This window comes from Mus musculus, chromosome 1 (genome assembly GCF_000001635.26).
Source record: "Mus musculus strain C57BL/6J chromosome 1, GRCm38.p6 C57BL/6J".
Taxonomy (NCBI): Eukaryota; Metazoa; Chordata; class Mammalia; order Rodentia; family Muridae; genus Mus; species Mus musculus.
Window position 1 is genome coordinate 88470876 of NC_000067.6, and position 24294 is coordinate 88495169.

General features: G+C 45.6%; 1 long non-coding RNA gene across 4 annotated transcripts in view; it reads left to right on the forward strand.

Annotated features, from left to right (window-relative positions):
• The window catches only part of Gm28888, a 37120-nt gene that overhangs the window by 10701 nt on the left and 2125 nt on the right, over nucleotides 1-24294 (forward strand). For 2 of the 4 annotated variants that reach the window (XR_387232.2, XR_387231.3), the window contains exons 2-3: nucleotides 46-232; nucleotides 21263-22911. This is a non-coding gene — a long non-coding RNA (predicted gene 28888). Of the gene's footprint in view, nucleotides 1-45; nucleotides 233-1371; nucleotides 1729-21262; nucleotides 22912-24294 lie in introns of those variants that run through there. The other 2 variants (XR_878354.1, XR_387236.2) reach the window with 2 other exon arrangements.

Consider the following 24294-nt stretch of genomic DNA (forward strand, 5'->3'; position numbering starts at 1 on the left):
AACTGTTCTTGTTTTGAATATTATTAAAAATCTATCAAACTGCAGCAGTGGACTTCTGATTCAAACCACGTCCCCTGACACAGCCTCTCCCAGCCTACTACTGAGATGTCCAGCTGCAATGAAGAAACCATGACTAGAGAGCATTTTGGACACGGGCCCTTGAGAGAAATGAGCACACAACCTGCCAGAAGACAGTGATATGGCCTCTTGCATCTGTAGTAAAGACCACAAGGTCAGTATCTTTGCACAGTAGTTCCACATGAAGTTCTGGAGGGCAGAAGTTTGAGATACGGAAGCTGCAAATCACAGTGTTTGTGGACTCCAGTGAGAGCCCGGTTCCTCATCTTCTTCAGTATCTAGAAGCCACTTGCTTTCCTTGGCTCTTGACTTGAAAGTCAGAAGCACAGGAGAGGTCCCACCCCCTCCTTTCCCTTCCTTCCTCTCTCTTCCATGTTGCCTTCTCTAATTCTGCATTCCCTTCCTCCTACAAGGACTCTTGTGATGAAATATTCACAACAGCAAAGATTTCTTTTGGCTGTGTGTAACAGCATGCTCACATGTTTGGGGGCCAGCAGGTAGACATCATTGTGGGTGTCTGTGGGAGGGGGAGTCTCCATGCTTACCACAGGCTCCACAGCTTGGCAACATCTGGCAGTACTCACTGCAGGGCTCAGGGATGCTTAGAGACTTGGCATGCTCTGGCCTTTCCTTGCCTTCCCAGCTCTGCTCCTGACATGTAAGATGCTTTGAGGGGTCATTGAGGAGATAACGTGGTGCTTATAGATTCTGTATGTCCTGAGCTGTGGTCCTTTCAAGTGTGTGTGCTGATGTGGCTGTGTTTAAAATAATCAAGTGATCACTTATTTGGCTGGAGGTAGATCAAAGGTGGACCTGAGGAGAGGCTGGGTAACAGTGGTAACAGGGACACTACTGTAGCTGGCTGTGTAAGAGACCACGGCAACATAGTTACACCTCTGATGAGCACTATGATGCCCTCTGTTCCCACTCCCCATACAATGTGTAGTGCATCTGGCTTGTATCCACAATCAAACCATTGTGACAGGATATTGTCATTTATAAAATCCACAAACCAAGATTGTGAAACCTCGGGGGCTGGAGAGACGGTTCAGCGGTTAAGAGCACTGACTGCTCTTCTAAAGATCCCAAGTTCAAATCCCAGCAACTACATGGTGGCTCACAACCATCCCTAATGAGATCTGATGCCTTCTTCTGGTGTGTCTGAAGACAGCTACAGTGTACTTACATATAACAATAAATAAATCTTAAAAAAAAATGGTGGAACCCAGCCTATAATATCTTAAGGAGGTTTGTGGTTTTATGTGGACTCCATTGACAGTCCTCCTAGGCTTGCAGGCTGGCTATGTCTGTAAGGTCTGTGACGTCAGGCCAGCTCTCAGCCATTTTCCCATGCCATTGAAGCATTTGGAGACTGTGGGTTGTTTCCTCCCACCGGCTTTCATCCTGTTCTTTCCTACCACCTAGTTTAGCCAGTCCATTTCCTTAAGAGTAACAGTCAATCACGATGAGCTTGCCTGGTCCCCTGGCAGCCGCATTCTTCAAAGAGCTAAAGCAGCCCTTTGTGTTGGCTTTGTGTCTGGCTCAGCCTGACTGAGTCCAGTCTCTCAGGTCAGCCGTATAAAAAGATGCACAGAAGGAATGAAATCCATGTCACCTCCTTCGGGGCCTGCTGTAAGCCTGAAGCTCTGAGTAAGCTTTCTGCTCCCATCTTGCCTGTCACTTTAGTCTGCTTTCCATCATATCCAGGTTATTTCTTCCCAATGCCACCTGATTCTGATCATATCTTCTTTCCCCCGGAGATTCTTTATGTACACATATGTATATGTGTGTGTGTAAGCATGTGGGTGTATTTGTGTGTGTATCTGCATGTATATAGGCTTGTCTCTGTGTGTATATAGGTATGTGTATGTAGATGTGTGTGTCTCTGTATGTATCTCTATGTGTATGTAGGTATATCTATGTGTCTGTAGGTGTGTCTCTATAAATATATGTGTGTGTATATCTGTCTCTATGTGTAGGTATATGTGTATCTATGTGTGTGTATTGGGGGGGAGTGTCTGCCTGCTTGTCTGCCTGCCTGTCTGTGTGTCTGTCTGTCTGATTGTGTATGTGTGTGTCTGTTTGTCTGTGTAGGTATGGGGGTGCAGAGGACAACCCTGGGTTTGATTCTCCTGGAACTGTTCACCTTATTTTCATTGTCCCTCACTGTCCTGTAGCTTATTAAGTAGGCTGAGCTGGCTGACCAGTGAGCCCCAGGTATTTGCATCTCTCTGCCTTCCAGCACTGGGATCAAAAGTTGTATGGCTGATTTAGACATGGGCTCTAAAGCTCAAGCTCAGGTCCTAACACTTCCTGATAAGCATTTAGCTTTCTGAGCTATCTCCCCAAAGCCCCTGGCTGGGGTTCCTTGATGGTCCTATGTGACCCACAAGATGAACTTGTAGCTCCTTCTGGTGACATTCACCCTGGCCTCTGGGAGCGCAGCAGTGTGCGTGGATGACATATGTCCTCCCTCCTCCCTTGTTGAACACTCATGCCGTCTGCCCTGGAAAGACCCTCTGAATCATTTGCTTGCTTTGCATGCGGTTCTGTTCGGGTGTTGTCAAAGGGAAATCATCACCACTGTAGTAAAAGTAAATTTCCTAGATCGGATTAAGAAACCCTCTGTCTCATCAAAGACACCTATAAAACCTATTTGATTATTTCATGCTAAATGAAGCTCTAGCCCTGACCTCTTTCCAATCATTTCTACCTCATACATCTGATTTTGATTTCATATGTATAAATGATTTTAACAAAAAGACTCAAGGGAGGGCCCACTGGCATGGTTCTGACTAGGACTTGCTATCTGAGCTGGTTTTTCGCATCTGTGTTTACCAACACACTTCTGCATCCCCTCATCTCTCAAGGATTCTGCAGGGAGGTTGGGTTATAAAGTGTTCCAGTTCCTTTATTTCCATGGTCTAGCCCTGGGCCATAATAAAATGTGAGCTGGTATCCAAAGAGACCCATGAGGAATAATGGATAAAGAACTGGCTTCACCACAACGCCTTCCAGTTGCTGTATAGGAACCTGTAATTGAAAGGGCCACTTGCCCTGTCAGACCTAGCAACCCACTACTTAGGGACCGCCATACTGGGAGAGGCCAAACCAAAAGATGCAATGCCTTTAAACACCAGGAGGGGGAAGTGAAGTGTTAGGACCAAAGGCATTTTAATTATTTTTCTCCCACATTAGAGTCAAGAGGAAGCATTTAGGGGTTAACATTTGCTAGGCTACTACAACCATTCTGAAGTCCTGGTGAGTTGGGGTTCTAGCCTATACACCTAGAGGGGGAACTAGGGAGGCTTCTAAACCTGTTAGGTTGGGAAGGATCCATGAAGACAGAAGGGCACACAAAAGACACCCTCTGGCCTTACTGAAAGTTTGCTCTTTTGATTGTGTGAACGAGGGGATTGGGAAAGATTTCCCTAAGAAGAAATTTAGGGGTATCATCTGAATCTCTGACAAGGACCCCTAAGCTTCACAAACTGTCTTCTCCCGTTAGCAGCACTGTTGGTGCCTGAGGCTCAGCAACACATGGAACCTGCAAACTACGTCACAGCAATTCTTGATTCACTTTCTCCTTAAGAGGCTCCAGTCTCTGCCAGGCGATAAAAAAGGCAGTTGTAGCCACTGGACTCACTCAGCAAACCGTATGTCCTTTCCTACAGTACAAAGAGCTGAGCTAGCCGATGCTGAACACGTCAAAAAGAATGCCTGCCAATGGGTTTTCCAGGGCCCTATGGCCGATTGGAGGCAGCTGGAAGCAGCTGGATGACTCAGGATAGGAACCGGCCCAGAACTTGACTAAGTCAGGGCAGAGGAGACCACATCCTGTCTCAGATTTCTGCTTCTCATTAACTGGAGGCTGTGTATTCAGAGCTCTGTAGACATTAATCACATCCCTAAACACCCGGGGGGACCTTTTAACACCGAGGTGGAGTGTGTGTCCCACAAGGTCAACAGAAGTCATTCTCAAAGTCAGTGGTAGAGAAAGAGAGAGAGCTAGCCAGGGTCATACTGCCTGGTGGTTGAGACAAGAGGTGGCCCCAAAGGTTAAGGCTGGGTGTGAGGGGACTATGACGTCACCTTCATCAAGGAGGGCATGAATTGGGTTTCTTCATTTGGTCCCTGATGTCTGTCTGTGTGCATTCTCTCAGAGACCTTTGGGATTGGAAAAGGAATCAAAGGAGAGAGGCTGTGTTTGCAAAATGTTGCTATTTACAGTGCCACTCTCCCTCTTTTATTCTGTATAGGGGCCACATTAAACTTGCTGATGGCTTAAAAAGTAGCTTCGAGTGACAATGTCTCGCTGAGAGAACCCTGGTAGAGCTGCTGCCTTTTAGGAATGGCAATTGAGCTCCACCGTTGGCTGGATTAAGTTCTCCAATCCAGCAGAGAATTCTGCTGCTGGCCTTATGTGATCAAAACCATCAGACGAGGCGGAGGCCTTGCAGAATGTCAAGCAACATCTTCAGGATGGTTTGCACTAAGTTCAGCACTGTGGGAATGAGTGGGGTCACCCAGACCCAGGGGCTGCATTGGCAACAGCCCCTGGGAACGAGCTGTTCAGAATGAATGATTAAACCCAAGTCAGTCATTAACTGGGGCTCCGAAGCGGCTCGGTGAGGCATTTGTAAGGCATCTAACCACAAGCTGCACACGCTGCTGGGACCCTGAGATGGCTGGCTCTGATACAGAGATCAAAAGCACAGGAAGTCATAACTCCTGGTGCTGCTTGTCAAACACGTCAGGCTGGAACCGTCTTCTTCCTGAAAACCTCTTTCTGCTGTGTTCCTGCCCCCACAGGCAAGGAGAACTTAAGGATTCAGGACCCAGCCAGGGAGAACCCTCCCTCACAACCCAAACTGAGCAACCTCATGGGAGGGGCATTTGCTTAGAATAAGGCTATTTGTTCTCTGGGAAGTGAAGTGTAGCCCGATAGACCAGTTAATCATCTACATAAGCAAGTTTCAGATGAACTTAATAAGATAAGCTGAATTAGGTCCCTACAGGGAGCTGGGAAGAGGGTAAAGGTCACCCCAACTTCCCAACTCAAACTTCAAGCCTTTTTTTTTTACTGATCTCCACATCAGGATCTTACTTATTTATGAAGAGTGCTCCCAGGCTCTTAAGACCCCTTTCTCTCTCTCTCTCCTGAGAGTCACCTCTTCAAGAGGGTCCTAGCCATGAAGGTCCCGCCCCAAGGATGCAAGTTGCATGGCTGACTTCTCCCAAAGACAAGTTCCTAAGAGCTGAGAACATACTTCCTTCTGCCTCCTCCAGGGCCTGTTTGAAATCCCTTTCTGCCTCGTTTCTGAGGTTTCTGCTCAAAAGTGTGAGCTGTGGAGGGCCAAGGGAGTAAAGATGACTCTGCTCCCTCCCTTCCAGCGTTGAGTCTTGTTTTTCCATCAGTAGACTTAGTTCATCCCTTCCTAGTAAAGTCTCACCCATTTCTCTCCACTGTCTCAAAACTGTCTCCTCTCTTCTTCCCTAAGCTCCATGGATTTCTGGGAATGCTATGGTGAATTCTTAGCAGCCAAAGACAACAGAAAATTAAGGGGAATGGTGACAGAAAGCCTGCTGAACCCTAGAATGCTGTACGCAAGCGGAGGAGGCTCTTCCTGCTTCGCGCACTGCTCACTGAAGTTCCATGATGCTCTGCGGGAGTGGTGTAGTTAGTTTCAAGTGAACTAGCTAGCCAAGATTAGGCAGACCCCTCTTCGCACCTTAAGGCTAATTTTCAAAGCATGTTGTTGACAGCTCTCAGCCACACTCCATGTGGCACAATACTCTAGTCACAGACTTCACTAGCATCCGCCAGCAACCCGACTCAATGATTCGGGAGAGCCCAAGCCATTTCTGCACAGAAGGACTTTTGAAGGCTGTTTTGCAATGCTATCCATTTCCGCTCTATCGGAGCCGCTTGGCTTCCCGCAAAGCACTGAGAACCATAGTCAGGCAAAGGTCCCTCTCATTGGGAGCACAGGCAGCTGAGCCCTTTCAGAAGCACTTCCAGGCAGGGCTCCTTTGCCGTCAGTAAATATGTGCTCACCGAGGAACGAGCAGTGTGTGTGCGCGTGTGGGTTACGAAGGATGAAGATTATGCAGGGCCAACACACGGCTTGGAAACAGATCAATGGGGCTGTCAGGAAAACTCCATGAAGAAAAGTCAAGCTAAGAAGGAGGTCAGTGATTCTCTTCTCATTCTGGGCCAATAACCTCACAGTGCTCTGCAGACGTGGCTGTCCACAGCATTGTGCATGTATGGATTCACTTCATTCTCCTGTAACCCAGGGATCTGCGTCCACGTGTATGCAAGTGTAATAAGAGATCCCAAGAAGGAATAGCTAGATTATAAAGAATAAATGCCATGATCCTCTGCTGTGTGTGTGTGTGCGTGTGTGTGCATTCTCATGTGTGTAGGTGCATGTCGAGGTTAGAGGACAACCTCCTATATCCTATTGACCTAGTTTTTTGAGACAAGTTCTTTCGATAACCCAAATCTCAACAGCTAAGCTAGCCTGGCTAACCACCCACCTGTCTGTTCCTCTCCAGCACTCAGATTACAAGCATGTGCTCCCGCGCCTGGCCTTTCTGTAGTATGGACTTGGGGGAGCGAGCTCAAGTCCTCCTATTTGCAAAGTAAGCACTTTTCTGACTGGGGCGTCTCCTCAAGTCCATTGGTACAACTTCTCAAAGGGTTCAGCTATGAGGGTCCAACTGTTTATGTCCATCATGTGCATCCTGTCCCACCACGTCTCTGACCTGCTCTCCTTCTCTGTCTTCAAGTTCACCAAGCAGGTCAGCCTTGGGTTCCACGTGTGAAGATCTACCTCAATCCTCACAATAACAGCACAGCTAGGAGCAGGCATGGTGCTTCCCAACCCTTCCTACTGCAAGAGGACCTTTGAGTTTCTTTCTTTCTTTTCTTTCCTTTAAGTTTTGTTTATTCTTGGAGAATTTCATCCAATATATTTTAATCTTATTCTTTTTTCCCCCCTAATTCCTCCAAGATCCTCCCCTACCTCCCAATCCACCCACCTTTATGTTCTTTCTCTCTTAAAAAAAAAAAAAAAAAAGGAGGCAAGGTTCAGGGTTCAGTTTGTGTTGCCTGATGACTCCTGATCACCGGGTCTTCCCTGGAGTATAGTTGATACACTGTACCATTTCATTGAAGAAAGCTGATCTTGCTTCTTCCAGTAGCTAGCAATTGCAATAAGCTTTCTGACTCATGGTGGAATTTTGGCCCCCTCTCCTGCAGGTTGGGACTTTGTCTAACTTGAGTTTGTGCAGGTCTTGTGTATACTGCCTGTGAATGCACATGTACAACTCCCCCATTGTGCTCAGAAAAGACTACTATACTGAAATCATTCACCACCTCTGGCAATTTGCATCCGGTGCTTTGGCACCCACGGCAAACAGCTGCTGGGCAGTGTGTTTCCATGGAGATCTTAGCTGCAGGCTGGATTGCATAGTAACTCCTCTCCTTTGGCAGCACTTTGTAGGGTCTCTGAACTTTCCTAACACAAGTCCATATGTCTGTGTCTTGGGTGTCCATCTGCCAGCCTCACTTTTATCTGAGAGCTGCTATAATGAATAGCTGATCCAAGTTAAAACCATTGTTCATACCTCCATGGAAAGCAAGGACCAGGTCTAGCTCAGTATTTCAATCTCAACAGCAGAGCCCTGCCTATAATAGGTGCTTAATCAATGTTTGGGGATGGGGGGAGCAGGAACCCAGGGGCTCAACAGATAGATCAGTTGTTAAGAACACTTCTTGCTTTTCCAGAGGACACAGGTTCAATTCCTAGTGCCCACATAGATCACAAGCATATGTAACTCCAGTCTCAAAGAATCTAATAATTTCTACTAGCTTCATTGGGCACCAGGCACAGATGTAGTACACAGTAATACATGCTGGCAAAACACCCATACATATAAAATAAATAAAAACCAGACATTAAAGCTTCTAGTATGACCACATGAGGTCATTCACCACCTCTGGCTCTTTGCAGAGCCAGATAATACTCAGCTCCTTTTGACCCACAAAAGGACAGCCCCATATGTTTCAACTTAATGTGTAAGACTCTAACTTTCAGCTTACTGAAGTTGAGTTCAAGTTTGTGCTATTGTTACCAGCTCTCAAATGTTTTCTCCCTTGGAGCGAGAGATATGGCTTTGCAAATGCTTCCCATACAAGTGTAAAGACCTGAGTTTGAATCCCCAGAACCCTTGGCAAGAGGGTAACATGTCTATCATCCCAGTGATTCTATTAGGAAGTCAGGGGTGAGGTGGGGGTGAAAGGAGTGTCCCAGAAGCTCAAGAACCAGTGGGCAGGTGAGTGTAGTGTAAACAGCAAAGAGACGCTAGGTCGGAACAAAACGAGAGGTGAGGACAGATGTCCAAAGGTGTTCTTTGGCCCACATGCATATGCACACACACATACACATGTACACTCGCGCACATGCACACACACAGGCTCTCACAGAGGTACACACACATACACATGCACACACACATGCACACATACAAGTGGGGATATGGAAGACATAGTATACATCTATAATCTCAGCACTTGGAAGGCTGAGAGAGGCAGGAGGATCACAGGTTCTAGGCTAGCCTGGACTACAAAGCAACAATAACTTTAAGTGGTGAGGGAAAAATGTGTAGTGTATATTTAAATGAGTGTCATGGTGTTTTTGATGCAACATTTGATATCTCTCTAGATCCAGATCTAAAACAGCTCGGATAATCACTTGAACACTTTGTCAGATTTCCAGGCGAGAGTGGGATAGTGTCTCCTCAGACAGAGCACTAGCATGCCCACGAAGCTATGGAGATGCCAAAGCTTGCAGTGTGAAATGCCGATAATGAATGCATACCTTAGTGGTGTTGTCTGGGAGGGTGCTGTCAATCACAACACAGGCCCAAGTAAGGTCGAATGGCCAAACAAACACAATATTGGAGATTCTTTTAGCTGAATCTCCCCTTTCCCATTTCCCTTCCGAAATCACTTTGCCTGTTTCTAACACAGGTATCTGGGGCACCTGCCAGCCAGCCATGTCCGTTCCTTCCTGAGGGTCACATTTTCTCATCTCTGTTCACTAGAGGCCCCAGAGAAGGTAGGGAGATGTAAGGAGGTGCAGTGCATCTTGGAAGCTGTAGTTCTCAGAGTGACATAATAAGACATTTGTTAGCCAGGCAGTGGTGGCACACGCCTTTAATCCCAGGACCGGGGAGGGAGAGGCAGGCAGATTTCTGAGTTTAAGTTCATCCTGCTCTACATAGAGAATTCCAAAATGGCCAGGGCTAAACAGAGAAATCCTGTCTCAAAAATCCATAAATAAATAAATAAGAACAATTGCCAATGTCCATGGCTCTCTGATTGTGTGAGAGGCAGATCCTGAGTTCATTTGTATAATTAAGATAAAATAAGATATATATGTATGTACACACACGCGCGCGCACGGGTGCACACACACACACACACACACAGTGGTGTGGTTTTTTTTTTTTTTCTTTTTCTTTTCTGCTTAGGGTGAAAAAGTCAGTAGAACAGAAAAGATTTGAAGAGAAAAGTTAAAGAGAACAAACACCCAAGTTCCTGTCTCTGAGAAAGTCCACTCTTGATTTAAGAATACGAGTCCCAACAAAAGATTTTTAATGACCCAAGATGTATCTTTTTACAGGGAATTCTAAAACACAACATACGCGTTCTGTTTAGAGTTTGTGTTTTGGTGAGAGCTGCCTACAGAGTTTCATTTGAGGTTCCTTTGCGCGAGCGTGATTCTTCTAGATTGTCAGAAGTACAATACCATACCCTCCCCCACACCTCTGAGATCTCCCTGCATCTGCCAAGATCCTGCCAACCTCAGACAAATCACCCTGCGCCCCTACATTGCAGACTCCCCAGCTTTGACAGGAGGGGACCAAACTGCACCATGTGAAAGTCCCTCTCTGCCCTCGGGACTCATTCTGGGGGCCATTTTTCTTGTTAAGATGAAAAGTCTCCTACAAAGGCTACAGAAGAGAGAAATGAGCACTCAAGTAAGAGGTAGAGTGAGCATCAGAGGAGCCCTGAGCCTCGGCAAGCAGAAAGGAGGGAGCTTTTGCACCCGAGACAATTATCAAAGGGGAGAGGAGAAGGTTCAAATTTAGGACATTTTATTTCTCATTTTAAATCCATGGCTGACCTAAAACTTATTGTCTGTGTCTTTGATTGCCAGTGCAACAATTATATGGACAATGGAAGTCTGAAATTTTGAAAGAGGCAGAGGTCAGTGATAGATCTTTAAATTAAACCAGATAGTTCTGCATTTCATTGTTCTGTTTGCAGGCTATTCATCATTTAACTGAGCAAGTTCCTCAAGACCTTCACTGGGAAACAAAACCAAAAACGAACAAACAAACAAACAAACAGCAAAACCAAATTTAAAACAAACAAGAAAACCCAGATTCCAGGAGGTCAGTGCAGCCGTGGAGAATGAGGAGAGATAATCAGGTGCGGAGATGGAGGGAAAGAGATTGAGCCTCTCTGCCATCTCAGCAGATCTGGCCTTTTCTGTTTGCTCCTGTCAGTAAGCTAGTGGGCCACACCCTTCTCCTCCCCATCCCCAGTGAGCTAAACTCACATCCCCTTTGGGCAGGCGGGGAGCTGACTACCTGACCCTGAAGGGAATAATTGGACTCTTCATGAAAAGAGTGTTGGTGCTGGGGTCCCTGAAACAAAGGCTTAATTCCTCTTGGTGTATTTTTATTTTCTGCACACACGGGCTAGTTCTTCAATCAAACAGTATACCTTCAGAGCCAGCTAGGAGGGAAGAGTGTCTCCAGATCCTGCAGACATTTCTCCATTTTCAGCTCCATCATTGAGGATGAACCTGAACATAGCCTGCCACGTCTCTGAGTATAGAGAGCACATTCACAAGTACGGGGCGAGTCAAAGTCCTTAGTCTGGAGGGTTACAGGATCTTATCCGCAGGGTGACCCATACCAGATTCAAGGTCATCATGAGGCAAAGGACAAGGTGGGTCTCTGGACCCCAGAGTATAAAAGGAAAACTCATGTGCATGTGTGTACCTGTGTGTTCGTGTGGGTTTTTTCTATATGATGTGGGTTGTCACGTGTGCTGTGTGTATTCAGTTAGATGTGTGTTGTGCATTCTCTGTGCGTTCTGCATATATGTGTGCTGTGTGTTCTGTGAGAGTGCTGTGTATGTATTACATGCTGTGTGCCTTCTCTGTGTGTGTTATATGTATTGTGTGTGTGTGCATGCAATAGAGAAGATGTGGACACACACCGTGTCTGCTTGTCGGAGGAGCAGAAGCAGATTCCACACCCTTGAGACTCAGGGTCAGGCAGATAGGGGATCCAGGGAGGTGGGAAGGGCCATGCACCTGCCAGATGGCCCTAGGAAACCTAGGAAGTACATTGGGATAAATCATAGTGACCCAGAGAACTGACACTCCTGTCCAGGGGACAACCTATAGAGCGGGCTCATATGATGTCTAAAAAAGCAGGCAGCAGAAATCAACACAGAATTAGCTGAACTGAGTCTGGCCAGACAAAGACGGAAGTCTGGAGACGGGAGATGTGGAGTCAGACTCACGCTGTTTACTTCCCACAGAGGTTGCGAGGAGAATACAATTATAGAACGCAATGAAATATGCAACATCATCTATCTTATCTGCTCCCTCCTGCACTTGAGCTGTAATTTCCCGCCGAGCCTCCTATGCCGCATGGCCTGGCGTTTCCATTTCTCTTCAACTAACTATTTACATTTGCATTTGCTCGTCTCTAAACAGTTCTGTTTCCTCCACATCTCGGGTTCTTTGTCCCTCAAATGACAACCACACACACAAAGGCGATGCCCGACTATATTTATAAGTCTCGGCACTGACTAAACCCCTCTTTCCATTAGGAGCAGGGGTGGAGTGGTTTGGCTCTTTTGCATAAATGCCTGGCTTGTGACTGTGGCTGGAAGCAGTGTTCTTTTCTGATCTCATCTCAGGCAGAGAACCCCAGTGGTTCCCTAATCTGGAGGCACACATGGGACCCTAGAGCCTAAGAGAGGAGAACAGACAGTAGGGTTAGTAGGGGCTGTGGTTTGAAGAGATCTTCTGTAGTTTGTGGGATCTTGACTCCAGTGCACCAGGGCAGACAGTGGGACTTTTAAGAGTTGTTGGTCATGAGGATTGTACTCTCATTCAGCACTTAATGAGGCATTCACAGAAGTTATCGGGGATGCTTTGGTACCACAAGTATCTGTTCTTTATGAAAGATCATCCTTGGTCTGTGACCTCTGTCTGTGTCCCTGTGACCTCTGTCTGTGTCCCTGTCTGTGTCTGTGTTGCTTTCTCTAGTCCTGTCTGTATCTATGTCTGTATCCCTGTCTGTATCTGTGTCTGTGTCCATGTGTGTGTCCCTGTATATACCTGTGTCTATGTTCCTATCTCTATTCCTGTCTGTATCCATGTCTATATATGTGTTTGTGGCCCTGTTTCTATCTTGATACGTGTTTGTCTCTCTCCTCTCATATCTCTTTTCTACACAGGAGATGGTACAGTAGAAAGTCTCTCACCAAATCTCAGACCCTCCACCATAGACTTCTGATCCTCTTGAACTGTAAAGAAGGGCACTGGAATGTGGAGAGGTCAGAGCACTGGGTCTTAGTGTATCAATAGATCTTTACACAGACACTTGAATCTTGTTATGGGATACTTTACTGACTGTCTATAACATGCTTCAGGGAGAGTTAACAATCTTTTTGCCAATTTGGCCAACTAGGCACTTCAATTTGTTAAACAATGAAAATAACTTTAGTATCCTAAAGATTTAGTGATGCTATTCATTATAGAAAAGCTGTGTGTGTGTGGAGCGGGGGTAAGGGCGGGACAGGAGGGATCATGACAATTCCTTTCCTCCTACATCTGTCTTTGAACAGAGGCTCACCTGCAGAATTCATCATTGAAGACTATTTGAGGTTGGGAAAATTTCTGGGGCAGTGAAATACAATTTGTCCAAATACCATTTCATATTAACCTGGATCTTAAAAGCAGCTGAGCTGTCACCTCATATAAGGAAGGACTCAAGAAACCATCCTCACTGGGCTACCTGCCTCCTATCCACTGGCTTCTTCCATAGCAAACTCAGACGTCCAGAAGTCTATTGGGGCACTTTGACTGTCGTTTATCATGAAGTTGGATCCATAATTGAGTTCTTGGTGCCACTGTCTGTTACAGTGTCTGAAACAGATGGAGCCCTGTTAGAGACATTCCTGTCTGCAGTGGGTGGGACAGTCTGTTCCTTGCAGCATTATAGAGATGAAGCTCTTTGGACTGCAATGTCAATGACTCAGACATAAGTGTTCGCCTGGAGTAGCTAACAGGATCGTTCACCTTTTCTCTTGGTTGTCTGTGCTGCAAGCACATAGATATTAATTCTTCTCTCTTTCTGCCCAGTAAAGTTCTGAGAAAAATATTAGTCTGAGCCTCCACAGACTAAATGATAAAGAAAACATTTAAACGCTCATGTTCTGTGGCCCCAGGAAACGACATTCAACATTGCCACCCTTCCCCAAACATATGTGAAGCCTGAAGCTGGCTCCAGTCTGATTCTAGCTCAGGATTCTGTTGGAGTCATTTTGCTTCCAAAGCCTGGGAAATATTTTAGGGCAAGGGCAAACTGGTTTCATAAATGTGCACACAAACATCTATGGAGGCTTTAAGAGATGGGGCGCCACAGGATATGGCTGGGTCAGGGTCATTGAGGTTGTTGACTTCAGAAGAAATTATTTTAAGCCTCAAAGCATCTCAGCTAGTTCCCAAGAGAGGTGGCTGTTTATAAAAGAGCAAGAAGGCCTCCTTCTCTTCCAGGTAATCACCCTGTCACAAGATGTCCCCACCACTAGCCACCATCTACCTTCTAGAATATGGACAGGAGGTGAATGCCATCATCATGCTTGCACATTCAGCTTTCAAAATTCTAAGATAAAGAAACCTTCATTTTTCTTGTTTTAAAAAAATGTTTTTAAATTTTTAATGGAATATTGTTGAAGTATTTAGGCTCAGTCTTTCTCCTGCACCACTTGGTTGTTGAGACTTGGTCTCACTGAGTAGTCTAGACTGGCCTTGAACTTATGATCCTCTTTCCTCAGTTTCTGGAGTCCTGAGATTACAGGCGTGCTATGCCTGGCTAAGTACCTTGCTATGTGCAGACTATGTTGTGTCATCTGGGGGGTCTGACTGGGGCTGAAGGATCCATTTTCTAGATGGCCTGTTTCATGGATACAACGCTGGTGCTGGCATCACATGAAATTGAGCCGAGGCTGTGATTTTGCTCTACGTTGCCTCTGTTCACCCACAGGCTGCTTCTCACAATATGGTGGTTGCTAGTTACAACCTTACACTCTGCCTAGCTTTATCTAGATCAGTAGTCCTCAACCTGTGAGTCTCTACCCCTAAAAGACCATCGGAAAGTACAGATATTAATGTCATGATTCATAACAGTAGAAAGGGGCTGGCGAGATGACTCAGCGGGTAAGAGCACTGACTGCTCTTCCGAAGGTCCTGAGTTCAAATCCCAGCAACCACATGGTGGCTCACAACCACCTGTAATGAGACCTAACACCCTCTTCTGGTGCATCTGAAGTCAGTTACAGTGTACTTATTTATAATAATAAATAACTCTTTGGGCCAGAGCTAGAAGGGACTGAGCAAGCAGGATGAGCCAGAGTGAACCAGAGTGAGCAGAGGTCCTAAAAAAAAAAATCAATACCCAACAACCACATGAAGGTTCATAACCATCTGTACAGCTACAGTGTACTCACATAAATAAATAAATAAATAAATAAATAGATAGATAGATAGATAGATAAATCTTTTTTAAAAATAACAGTAGCAAGATTACAGTTAAGAAGTAGCAACAAAAAAAATCATTTTATGGTTGGGGGTCTGTTGTGGTAAATCTTTCCATCCCAGATATGCCCAGGCAATGAAAACACCACACAGTTAATATGATTACATGCTGTGTGCCTAGATTGGGCAGATCTACCGCTACACTACCATCTTCCACATCTATGAGACCCCTTAGAACTTGCAGTTTCTCCAGGCCCTGTGCTTCTGCTCCGCTTTTCTTCTTCTTCTTCCTCCTCCTCCTCTGCATCCTCTCCCTCTTCCATTTTCTCCTTCTTCTCTCTCCACCTTCTGCTCCACCTCCCTTTATCTGCCCAATCATCAGCTCTCCTTCATTTTACAGATTAAGGTGGGAAGCAGGTTTACAGGAAATCACCTGAGTGCAGACTCATTCTTTGTTCTCAACCACTCACAAAAGAATGGAATTACCATCAAATATAATTAGCCTCAGGGCTATCCACAACATCGGTTCCTACAACATGAGGAGTTGTGTTAAAGGACTGAAGCATTAGGAAGGCTGAAAACCACGCTCTAGATACCACTCTAGAAATCGTGAGGCCTGGTTAAGGTTATAAACAGAAGTGGCATTGCATGCTTTGGTGACCTTTGCTGTCAGTGGGCTAGAGGAAATGCAATACGCCTACAAAGGTAGGCCTATTGGGACTGAAGGATGCATTTTCCAGATGGCCATGTATCAGCCCTGTATCAGGGCTGGTGCTGGTGTCACATGAAGTTGAGCTGGGGCTGTTGTCTGAAGGCCATCTGGGTATATTTATCATGGAATGGTTAACTGCCTTCCACCAGAGCTCTGTTCTGATACCACCTGCTTTTACTATAGAGAAACTCTGCTCTCTCCAGCATATTAAATTGTATGACCACAGCTGCTTCAAGTTCTACAAACCTCCGTTTAAATTTCTTTCCAACTTAGTGCCTCATATGGCAAATGGTTGCCCCTCAGGCATGAAACCATGCTTACCGGTGGACGGAGCTCGCCTGTCTCAGATCTGCAAGCCAAGCGGAGCCTCAGACAATAAAGTCACAGAAAGATAGCTCCCTGTAAGACATCATGCTGTTCCAAGCCAAAAGGGAGAATCCTTCAGGATGCAAGTATGAGCTTGGTCCTAAGTTATTCATTTTTGTAAGTACTTTCTCAGACACAAGAACACACAGCACTCATTTGTAAAATCTATGCTGCAGTAAAAAAGAGGGGGTAAGGAGTTACATTTACATATCATGTATTTTGTTTCTTGAATTGATTTTTTAAAAGGTAGACTTTTCTTCATATATATATATATATACATATATATATACATACATATATATATACACACATATATATATATTTATATACTTGCTCAGGTATGTATATGTATAATGTATATGTATACACACATACAAACATACAGACATACAGACAGACACACAGGAAAGAAAAAACAAAACTTAGAATTACCTATCATTACTCTTGACATTGAAATGGTGTCTTAATTGAGTATTACTAAAACCTTGACAAACATTTTAAAATTATTGCACATAGTTCTATCATATAGGTGTATGATTATTTAGATATTGTGCTACCCTTATAACTTAGTACATTTTAATACCATATTCTTGTAGATGTTTTCCTGTTGAAGTCTTCTTTTTGTTTTTTTCTATTCTCATGTTTATGTGTGTGGTGCGTATGTATGTGTAGGTATGTTTTCTTCATGTGTTGATGGGTAGATATGCACCTGTGTATGTGGAGACCCGAGATTGACACTGATGTTAGGAATCAATGCTCTTCTCTATGTTTGTCAAGGCAGGGTCTCTTAATCAAACCCAGAGCACACAGATATTGCTAGCCTGCTTGTTTTGGGGATACTCCAACCTTCTCCTTCTATGCCTGGAATTCCAGGAGGGCCACTGTGCCTGACTAGCGGTTAAGTGGGTTTCCCCAGGACCTGAATTCTAGTTCCCATGTCCATGCAGCAGGCACTTTAACTGCTCAGCTATCTCTTTGGCCCCTAAATTTTTTAAAAATATATTTCAGACATGTTTTAGTATACTTCTTCGCTGCACAACCGTTTATATTGGCACCTACAGGACATGCAGATCCATGCCTGTCTGCTAGCATCCTTTGTACCAGGCACTGTGCTAAGTAAGGGTGTATAGTAAATTGACCTCTTGTGGCTCTGCTCTCCATCCTCATCATCACACAGCCTCCCTCCCTCTCTGTGTCTCTTTCCATCTCATTATACGGACTCTTGCCTACTGGATTAAAGCCGACCCCAGGTCTAGCCTGGCTTCCCTATCAGTCATGTGATCACATCTGTGAAGATTTTGTTTCTCCTTAAGGTCCTGCTAACAAACTCCAGGAGCACAATGCTCCGCCCAGGCAGCAGCCCATACAGAAATGGTCAAGAACCCCGACTGTCCTGTTGAAATCCATGTGTTGATCTTTCTGAACTTAGAGATATCAGAGCTTTTCTAGCGTTGCACAGTAATGAGGGGGGTTGGTTTTGAGATAGGGTTTCACAGTGTCGTCCAGGCTGACCAGAATGACCTTGAACTCATGGAGATCTGCTTGCCTTTGCCTCCCAAGTGTTGGGATCACTGGTTGGCAGGTGCCACCACGTGGGGCAAAAGAGTCACACAGGGATAAAGGGCCATGGACCCAGTGTCTAAAGCCAGGTCTCTAGCTCTAAGACCCTGCTCACAAAGGCTAGCCACACTTGGCCACACTTCTACCAGGAGTGGCAGGGCTTGGGGGTAGGGGGCAGTGAGGCTAGCTTGTGGAGTGGGGGGTGGTGAGAGGGGTGGAGGTAGAAGTGTGCTATGGTGAGATGGTGTGTGATATTTACATCAGAGCCCAGCTGGTCCGAAGAAACAACTGCTTCAGTTCCAGGGCTAATGAAGCCCAGACTAGTGGGTTACAGTGACCTCATTCCTTATTTTTCTCCTTCCTGGAATGGGGAGGAAGCTTTGCAGGTGTGGGAGAGTGGAGTGAAGAAGGAGAGGAAAAGAGATTAGAACAGAGGTTCCTTGCAGGTGGACAACCCCTGCTTGGAGTCACGAGGCATTGTGGGATAGGAAGGGCTACTGACTGCTGATGTTGATGGTCCACTGTAGCTACTGTGACATCCCTTTCCTAATGAATTCTGTATTTTCCTGGTGAGGTCACACACTGACTTAAAAATAGCATCTGTGGAGCCCCTCGGTTTATCATTTCCACCTTTGCATCCTGGATCTGCAATGTGCTGCTCACAATAGGTGAAGGAGATTTTCCTTTCGGGAAGCAGTGGGCTTAAGGGACCTCCTGGCAGACAGTTGGGACTTCATTATCTGCTGCCCTCCACCCTGAACTATTTTTAGTGTTCATAAGAAGGTGGGAGGGACATCACTGTTTCCTGTCATTGGCTCTGAATGGAAAGCTAAGCTCCCGCGAAATGAGTTTCTGGGCAAAATCAGGCACCCACTTGAAACAGTCAGTGAGAGCCCATAACTCTGAAAACACAGCCTTCCTACCTCTGTACTCTACAAGATGTGACAGTTGGGAGCAGTGAGAAGGGCACTTGTTACAAGGCACTGGGCTGGGTTGGTCCTTGGCTTCTTTTAACATCCCTGGATGCAGGAATCGACAGCCTAGCATTTCTTGACACTCAAAGTTCCCTACCTTAGAAGCAACACATTGTTTGGATCAGTCCGAGCAAACCCCTTTCACCAGGCACTGAAGTTTCAGTTCAAGTGATCTGCAGAACACAGCACCTAGTATGTTCCTTCTGCCCCAGTTTTGAATCAAGAAAGCAGATTCAGAAGAGTATCAGATACACGAAATGGTACAGTTTAATGGCATGTCAGGGACATGGGAAATTCTGCAAAATGTCAGGCAGAGAAAATCAGCCAGCAGGGCTGCAACATGCCGAGCGACATGTGTGTAGCCTTTGCCTCCTGGGAAGACAATTTGAGGGATTTCTGAAACCCTTGTGTACCACACTCCAGTCGCAAGAGACAAAGGGTGGGGATGGCCTGGGACGAGGAGTTATTGTCTCTTGTGGAAAGTGTCTTGGAACTGACCACTGGGGTAGATGACCAACACCTCTGGGAACAGGAAGGAGTGTCTTAAGACTGTTGGTGATGCCACCGCCAGTTACTAACCAGAGACTCCGCAGCAGCTATGACGTGGCCGCAGCATTCTTGAGCAGAAAAACTCTTATGAGTTGTGTAAGTGTTACAATTCTGAAGGGAAAGGCTTCCCCTGTAAAAAGTGTTACAGCTCCGAAGGGAATAGCTTCCCCAATGGAGATGTTGGAGTTTCGAGGAGGAAGGTTTCCCCCGTGACTGGAGTGTTAAGAGCTCTACTGAGAAATATATCCTGGCAGTTGGGAGCGGAGGAATACCACAAAGCCACACTGCACAATAAACCTCACACATGAGATCTGGCGGGCGAGGCACAAGAGAGTAGCCGCCTCTGCTTGGGCGAGCAGAAGGCAAGCTTTGTAGAGTGTTTTTTTAGGGGAGGGGGTGGAGCTTTCCAGCGTAGCCTGGGATTGGAGAGGTTATGTAGCCTGATCTTGGGGTGAGCTCAGGGATTGGTGGAATTTCGTGCTCAGGGATTGGTGGGTTTTGGTAGGTTTTTTCCTTTGGAAGTGGGTGCAGATCTTTTGCCCTACAGGCAGATGGGAAGAGAGTTCTGACCGTGCCCAGTAAGAAGTGTGACCGACTGTGGCTCCTTTTCTGAGCACAAGCCCTTCTAGCGGAGTCCTCTAGTCTCTCCTCTGCCTGGAATCAGAAGGGCGATGACTATCCTGCTCAATGTTCGAGTTGCTCCCTTTCCGACCAGACTCTCCCATGGCTACATTCAGCGAAGTCCACAGGGGGTTGGGGTTGGGGGAGCTGTATCTATGTTTAAAAGATTCTACAAGCCTGGTTAACCAAGTACAACTCTTCTGTGAAGAGTTGCAACGTTTTAGGTCCAGATTTAATAATTCTTGAACTATCTTAGTTCACCTCTGTTTTTGACCTAGCATCTTCGTGACTATTAGGTAAATCCTTTGGTGTCTATAGAGCATACTTCCACCATCCCAAAGGCTAAAAATGTTATTTATATAGTAGCAAGAACTGGACCTGCCTGCTTGATACTCCATACACTATTTGAAAATTCATCTTGATTTCTAATTTTTCTTGTTCTGCTATTATAGAAACTACATGAAACCATGACCATATTGGAACACAGTATTTGGCGCAAACTGAATCTGGATTCCTAAGCCACAGTCGGCCATATTTGGCTCCAGGATAAACTATTGCTTACATTCTTTAGCGTGAGAGCTGTGTTTTTGTGTTGACAATTGAAAGATCCAGTGGTTGTAACCTTTGAAGACCGAATTTTGTAAACTTCAGGTTTCAAATTATCCATTTGCCCTCTCAAAAATCATTTCTCAGGGCTGGAGAGATGACCCAGTGATTAAGAATGCAGAGTGCTTTTTGCAGAGGATGTGAGTTCTATTCTCTGTACTCATGTCTGATGGCTTACAACCATCTGTAATTCTACTACTACTACTACTACTACTACTACTACTACTACTACTACACACACACACACACACACACACACACACACACACACACACACACACACTTAAATGTAATAAAAAGAAATCTTAAAAAAAATCCTTTCTGAGACAAAGATAATTTCCTTCTGGGCAGGGAGGAAGATGAAGGCTGTGCTGTTCAGGAAAGTAGCCAGCATGTCGGTGATCAATGTATTGATCCTCCTGTTCCAGTCCAGCAGAACTCATTGTCCTTTCCCTCACGGCTCTTAGCAACAGCTTCTTGAACTCATTATTAAATTACCAACGAGAGCGTCTGGAACAGTCTTTGCCAGGCAGTCCTGCTCTGGTCTGCAACAGGCCTCCCTAGAATATTTATTGTACATCCTGGGATGGTGGGCATTTAATCTCTCTTTGTGGTCAATAAACTGAGGCTTCGGGAGGTGAGGTAAACGGCCCAAAGATTATGCAAGCTACGCACAGCAGAGAAGCTGAAAACGGGAGGGCTTCGCGCCTCCACGCATACTCTGACTTCTTAGCTGAGTTGCCAGCCAGTTGTTTTATTTGCCCTTTCACCTGGTGCTTATAAAACTACCCATAAAGTCCATAAAATCACACAGCTCTGCAAAAGCAGCACGCCAGTTAACTAACTGCAGGAACGCAAAAGCATATCTAGAGAAGGCTCTCTTTGTTGTCCTTTGCAGCTTAGCTCTCATTTTAACTCATGTTTGTGTATTACAGATAAGAAGAGAACAGAGTAACTCCTCCCTCAGCAGCGATGGACTGCCATGGAAGCCTCTGATAAGGATGGGGCCCCGGGGCACGCCTTCCTTCATGCTGGATTTTGATGGTCTTGGCCTCATGCGGGTCTTTCGTGGGGAGCCACTTTTGCTGTGAGCTGGTGCATGCAACATCAGTGTCATGTCTACAAGCCAGTATTTCCTAACCCTCCTTTCTATCCACCTGCTCTTGCATTCTTCCTACTCCAAGAGTATGTGGTTTCCCTGCCAGCAATGTCCAGCACTGGCTAAGACCAGTGATGCCTTTTCTTCCCCAGAAGCCCGTACAGCACAATGCAAGCTAGCCAGGCTCTTGAGGATGATTTCTTGAAGCCTCACATCCAAAATGAGTACTGTCTTCAACAACAGCATTTCATCAGGCTTCTCCAAGTATGCTTAGTTCTGGCTAACCCGCTCCTACCATCCATCTCCTTGCCCCACCCTAGCCCCATCTCCACTTGAACCTTTAACCCTGAGCATTTCCACTGCCTCCTATCATGTTGCCTGGGTCCCACTGTCCCTTTGAACTGATTTTTCTTCTCAGTCTGGAGGACCATAGGTTTCCACGTAGCTTTCTCATGGAAACTTCATTATTTAGTGCTCTTTTCCCCCTTTGGAATTCATCTTGGAATAGGGGAAAACCAGCTCTAACGTTAATTTTTTTTCTCTAGCAGCTGGTAAATTGCTCCAATATTGCATATCAATCCAGTTCTTCTATTCCCATTGATTTGAAATTACAGAGTACCTAGAGTTAGCAGGGTTTGGGGGTAGGGCTAGGGGTGGGAAATGACCCCTCTTTTATATGAAAATAACTGAATGGAATCAAGTTATAACAGCAAGAGTGAATACCCTCACACTTATGGTTCTGGAGAGAATTATATGCACTATTTTTGGAGGATATTTTTACTTTGATGCTTTTATATATTTTCTAAAGTCCCTTTGGTTTGTTGTATTATTTTGTAATCAAGAAAACTGCACATCACATGTCATCTTAAACTATTGTGCCTTTGATTGAATAAGGAGAAGGGTTTATAAATTCAGCCTATTTTCTTCTTAGAGTTATCTCCCCCGCCTCTGCTATATTGTAGAGCATTCTCTAAATTCTGAAGACAGTGCTAGCTAATTTTCAGCCTTATAATGGGCCCATACCTCAAATTCATCACCCCATAAACTTTGCAAGCAGAGACGATAAGTGCAGGTTTTTTTTTTCAAGTGAAGAATTATAGCTCACTTTTGGAGGGAAAAAAAAAGTCAAACCCCAGGCGTGCAACTGAGCTGTGTCAAGGAAGATGAGCAGGGCATGGTGGCATTCCTCACCTCATGTCAGCTGTCTGATGACATAGTCTTCTTCCGTTGACTTTTGGCTTCAATCATTTTGAACATATTTTGCCCACTTTTTCTTCTCTTCCTCATGTTTTGAGATGTTAAGCACTTTCCCTTAAGGGCATAGTTATAAATGCCACTCCTCACACCTCATGATGGGACGCTATACAGCCATGATATGTTGTTCCAGGTCTGCCCTATGGGGATCTGTCCATATGTGTCCATGTGTGTTGGAGTTCCTAAGTGTGATTTCCACACTTACATAAAGGTGTATATCATGCACGGTAAGATGCGGTTTTATTATTTTGCCTGTTTTGTAAAGTTCCAAGTGTAAAAGTTGGTGGCCCATATCATGAAGGGATGACACAAGGAAGTGTACGGCAAAGGCCATCTGTGACAGGTTCAGCTGTGAGGGAGCATAGGGAATGTGACAGACAGAGACCCAGGGAGCAAGGTGCAGCAGGAAGACATGATATCACTGTGAGCTGAGTCTACATCAAGGAGGGGAGGGACGGAGAGAGGAAGGGAGGGAGGGAGGGAGGGAGGGAGGGAGGGAGAGAGGGAGAGAAGGATTCTCAAGATGCAGAAGGAGAAGACATCACCCCTCTATGCTTCCTGCCCAGTGGCACATCTATATAGACAGTGGCAGATCTATATAGATTGGTTCATATGGGCTTCTTAATCCCATGGTTTCTGATTGGCTTTGAATAGACAGGGATGGGGAGTAGGGAGAAAGATGAGGATATTTGTTCCCAAGCTACCTCCATGCCATGCTGCAGACAGACAGTGGCTAGCTACTCTTTCTGGTACCATGCCTGTCTCTGGGTACCAGGAATTACTTTGCCCTTTTGCTCTTCAAGGCCATGGTTTCCTGATGCTGGCAGCTATGCATCACATTTCTTCTTTCTCTCCTTCTCCTTCTCTTCCTCCTCCTTTTCATCTGTGCCCACACCTCACCAATGACCCCTTCGTTAAACTGTCCTTTCTGAATGAGCCACTTAAATTGTCCACAGCTGTGTGTGTGTGCATATTTTTGTGTATGTGGTGCATGTGAGTGCACATGTGTGTGCATCTGTGTGCCCAGAGTCAATGTTAGGTATCTTTCTCAATCTCTCTCCACTTCATTTATTGAAGCAGGGCCTCTTGCTGAACCTAGAGCTTTCTGATTTGTCTTCTGGCTAGTTGGTTTATTCTGGGGATCCTATCTTCTGAGCGTGTGGGTGTCAGGTGACTCCTGTGCCTGCTTGGATTTTTATGTGGGTTGTGGGGATACAAACTCTACTCCTCACATTCACTTAGCAAGTGTGCTTCCCGATCCTTCTTCCCAACTTCCCTGCATCTTTTCTGACCTCTGTGGGAAGGACGGTCTTCCACCTCCTCCTTCTTCCTCCTCCTCCTCCTGTATTCTTACTACCACTGGAACATGATGAGGTCCCTTAAGGGGACTCAAATTCACTCACTACTGGTTCTAGAAGGATCCACTGCCCCACCATCCCCGACTCTTGGCCTCTAGATCTTGCCCCATGAGCTTGTTTCCTTCTTATCTCTACTTGGTTAGGCTGTCTACCCGGATGCTCAATCTCCTAGTCTCCTCTTACAGAGCCTTGGGGATTACACTGATCCTTCCCAAAGTAACTCAGGTAACCCCTGACCTCTCATGCTCTGATTTAA